Source organism: Rhamphochromis longiceps, linkage group LG22 (assembly GCF_057381845.1).
Source record: "Rhamphochromis longiceps isolate RC_006_pf linkage group LG22, R_longiceps_female_GT1.1, whole genome shotgun sequence".
In the NCBI taxonomy this organism is placed as follows: Eukaryota; Metazoa; Chordata; class Actinopteri; order Cichliformes; family Cichlidae; genus Rhamphochromis; species Rhamphochromis longiceps.
The window spans coordinates 8,612,450-8,617,387 of NC_140577.1; positions in this window are offsets into that span (position 1 = coordinate 8,612,450).

The following is a 4,938-nucleotide window of genomic DNA, read 5'->3' on the forward strand; positions in this document are numbered from 1 at the left end:
AACGCTAACGGGTACGAGACATAGCAACTTCCGGGATATTCTTTCAAAACAAAATACTTATTCAAGTCTTCTTCCTCCTCTTCTTATTTGTATTATGTGTTACAAACATTGGGACTCATTCTTTTAAAAAAAAAACATACACACAGGCTAAAATTCATGAAACTCATGTTACAGAAACTTACACAAGTAATATACGTAAAAACACTCAGTTTAAAACTTTTCAAAATTACTTCTCAAAAAACTGCTGAGTCCAGAAGGTCAGTGTATTGCGTTAACCAACTGAGGCTGAACTAGGGTCAGGCTGCACCTTCACATAATGCTTATATCACATGATGGTGCAGTGAGTCAGTCTTAACTCTATTTAATCAGGTAGTCATTAAGAACACATTCTTTTCAACAGTGTCGCCCAAAAGACCTGTATTATTGCCAGTTTTGATGTGTCTAATATTGACTAGCTGAGACCTAATTAAGGAAGGCACAAAGGGCACAGGTGCAGGGAATTAGAGACAGGAAGAAGTGACAGTTTTTCAACAGTGTGTAGTTGTTGGTTCTTTTGAGAAAGTGGTGCTAACTGAAAAGCTATATCAAAACTTAAAACACAAAGTAACATTTTTTTCTGTATTGTACGTTGAATAGCATTTTCATTTTCTGCAATTTTCTGCTTCTAATCCACTATATATCACATCTTACTATCCTTTATTGAACATTTGATCCACCACATAGATTGTAGGGCATAGCTAGTGCATGTTAACAATATGATTAGCACCTTCAAATTAAGTTTCAAATATCACTAGTGTTCAAAGAGAAACTTTTAGTTTCCTTTGTTTTTTGTCTGCTAAAATGGTATATTTTTAAAAAAGACAAACAAGATGAAAAGATGCCTTTCCTCTCTAAAGACATACCATCAGTTTGCTAAGTTGCACCTAAACAAAGCACAAGACCTCTGGAACAACCTCATACCAACTATTAAGCATGGTGGTGGAAGGTTGAGGATTTGGCCTTGTTCTGCAGCCATAGAACCTGTCAACCATAAACTGTATACAAAAGTATTTTACATGAGGCCATCTGTCCTCCACACAACAGCAAATCTGCAGCAGAATAACTGAAACAGAAAGGAAAGGTGTTGCAATAAGCAAATTGCTGTGATCAGATCTTAAGAGAGTTGTGCAGAAATGAATGCCTGCAAACCTCAATGAGCTGAAGCAACATTGTAATGAAGAGTGGTAAAAATTCTACCTGTCGTGATTGTTAATATATATTTTTAACATTATACTTTAACAGTAAGCTAGAATTTTGAACCATATAAAGCAAACAGGATAATTTGTAGGATTTCCACTGTTTCATTGAGTCTAACTTGACAAAGCTCTTAGTCCCTCCTCTCCTCCTCCACTGAGGGAAATCCATCAGGAAATACCATCTGTAGGCAGTAACGTCACATCCGTGAAACTTTTTTCTAAAGTATGTACGTCAGGTTTATAAGTAAGACGTATTCTATTTGCATTTTAGCTGTCGTAATTTTCCGTGGCTTGACCTGTTTGCTCAGGTATTGTAACAGTCAGAGCAAGTCAAAGACACAGTGACACACCTCATGCAAGTTGCTTACTCTGTACTGTAGATGTCCCCAGAAACCATTCATATAATTTTACATCTGCCTCAATCATAAACCTGGGAAATACAGACTGAATGCACAGGCAGATAGAGGAAATTCTATTATGAAGGCAAATACAAGTAAGAATAGGAAAGAAGTGAGCCCTTTATGATAAATAACTTGTTTATGGATAAAGATGAGAGTGACTTTTCACTTTCTGCAATAATGAAAAGAGGAAGAAATTTAGAGTTTCTGTGAAAAAGCTAGAGCAATTAATCAGATAAGTACTGAATAATGAGTCTGTAGTGAATGGCTATACATTAGTTAAATTCTATCAAACACTAGGCTCTAAAAGAAAACAGATCAACAACACTGACCCTAACAGACAGTGGTGTGCATATCCACAGTGTAGCATTTAAAAAAATAAATTGACTGAAGAAAAGAAGCCTTCTCGTGCCCGTATTACCTCAGAAGGGCTTTCTACTGTCGCGCTTCACTACGTTGTCTGCGACTTTGTGTCCTCAGTCCTGACACAGTCTGTGGTCAGCAGTGACTTCAGAAAGGCTAGAAATCCTGGACTGAGCCTTTTATATGTATACTACTCCTCTTTGAGTAAGGTCATGTATGAGTGTGCGGTTGAAGAATTAAAGAAGGAGTAAAGGATGTCATTCAGTGACATTTTAAACATTCACTGGTCATTGCTGCGTTTGTAGTTTCCAGTCCATTTGTTCCAGTTTGTCATGGTATTGTTAGGGTTGTTGAATGAATACGTTTAGTTTAGGAACATTTCCACCAACCTTAGTAATGATTGACAGGTTGATTATCTTGTAAATAAATTGACCTGTTTATGACTCGGGATACTATAGCTTATACCTGGGAGTACTTGACTCCCAGGTATAACTCTCAAACGCACACCTTAAGGCAGATAATGTGTAAGCTGGAGAAGAAAAGGCGTTTCACATATTTAGAAGATCATCATTTATCCTGGAGAAATAGTTTGGTACTTAAAAAGCCTTCTTTAATGCTAGTACATCTTACTGTTCATCACTGATTGAAGAAAGTAAGAACAAGGTTTCTCTTCAGCGCTGTAGCCAGGCTGACAAAAAGTCAGAGTACTGTTGAGCCCATCATTCCTTTAACGTTAACTGGTAATGACTTCATGAACTTCTTCACAAATAAAAATTTAACTAGTAGAAATAATTAGTCATAATCATCTCACAGATGTAAAATTATCTACAGCTACTTTCAGCACCAGTAATCTTTCTGAGTTAACTCCAGTAATTTCTCCAAACCATCAACGTGTCTTTTAGACCCCATTTCTACAAGACTGCTGAAAGAAGTTCTACCATTAATTAATGCTTCAGTCTTAAATATGATCAACCTATCTCTAATAATCGACTATGTACCACAGGGCTTCAAGCTGGTGTAGTTAAACGTCTTAGCTGTCTTAGCTAATTATTGCCCAATCTCCAAACTTCCTTTCAGCTCAAAAATCCTTGAAAGAGTAGTTGTCAAACATCTGCAGAGGAATGGCTTATTTGAAGAGTTTCAGTCAGGTTTCAGAGCTCATCACAGCACAGAAACAGCTTTAGTGAAGGTTACAAATGCTCTTCTTATGGCCTCTGAGAGTGGACTCATCTCTGTGCTTGTCCTGCTAGACCTCAGTGCAGCGTTCGATACTGTCGACCATAATATTCTATTAGCACGATTAAAGCAATCCTGTAGGTATTACAGGTACTGTGCTGCAGTGGTTTGTATCATATCAATCTAACAGACTCCAATTTGTTCATGTAAATGAAGAGTTCTCTTCACACACTAAGGTTAATTATAGAGTTTCACAGGCTTCAGTGCTAGGACCAATTCTGTTTACATTATAGATGCTTCCCTTAAGCAGTATCGTTAGAAGGCATAACATACATTTTCACTGCTATGCAGATGACACCCAACTTTCTACCAAATCTATCCATGAAGTCAGATATAGCACGCCAATTAGTTAAACTGCAGGAATGTCTTAAAGACGTGAAGACCTGGATGTACCTCCAACTTTCTGCTTCTAAATTCAGATCAAATTGAGATTGTTGTACTTGGCCCTAAAATTCCTAGAAATATGGTATCTAACCAGATTCTTACTCTGATACTTACCCAGGAACAACATCTGAGGTCTCTGTCCAGAAGCGCATGTGAGTGTGTCAAGAGCATTTACTTCAGGTTCTAAAGTCTCCCCCACCCCCCCAAATAAAACCACAGAACCCCCCAAAATCCTAAAAAGATTTTTTAAAAAGCGGTATCGCTATGCTAAGAATCTGAACTGTGCTATGAATCTTGAGATGAGTGCATTGAATCTGTGCAAATGTTTAAATAGTTCCCACTGCAGTGTGTTTGCCTCACAGTTAGATCTAAAGAAATGTTCTAAGGCTGACATGGAAATCAAAATCAAAGCCATATTTCTTGTTTGCACGTATGCAAGTGCTACATCCATATATGGTTAACATACATCAAATGCAGTAAGTATATACATGCTTCATATAAATATAGTCTACAACTTTCTTCTTATCTTTAGCCCACATAATTAAACATGCAATAAAACATGTGAATTTTGATTGTATATACTGTATAGCCTATATAATAAGTATGTAGCCCAATAAGTACAAAATCCAGAAAGCTACTCAAAATGGGATGGTTCATTTACAAACACAATTCTAACTTAAGTTTCAAACTTTTTTTTATTAGAAATGTTAAAATTGTTTCATGCTTAAATTTAAACAAAATGACAGAAATCTGCACTTTCATGAACACACTTTTGACCAAAAATTTAAACCTAATTTTTCATATTTTACTTGGTTAACCCTCTAAGGCCCACAATTTAATTGGCCATTTTTGATTACTTTTGATTTGACCTTTATATTTACCTAGATTAGCCTTGCTTGGTATCGTCCTTTTCAGCACAATTTCACATGTTGAAATTTATAGTTATTTTTTTTATTGACATACTGTATTAACACAGTTTATCTGAAATCACACAAAAAAACAAACATAAAATCCTAGTAGGAAAATCTTATATAATTTTTAATGTAATAACCACAAATATTTTTAGTGAATTATTTTCATAACTTGAAATGCAAATATAAACTTTAAAATGTTTTGTGCAAATTTTTTAAACAATAAAGTTGTACCTAAAAATGCAGCCAATGCCTCAGGTGTTTTTGTACAACCATTCAAAAATACTACTAAAATTGAAATTACAAAGCAATCAGGTGTCTGAATAAGAAGCCACACACAACACACAAAACAACAACTACACTACACTGAGTACACAAGACAAGACAACGCACGAACTACACACTCCAAAC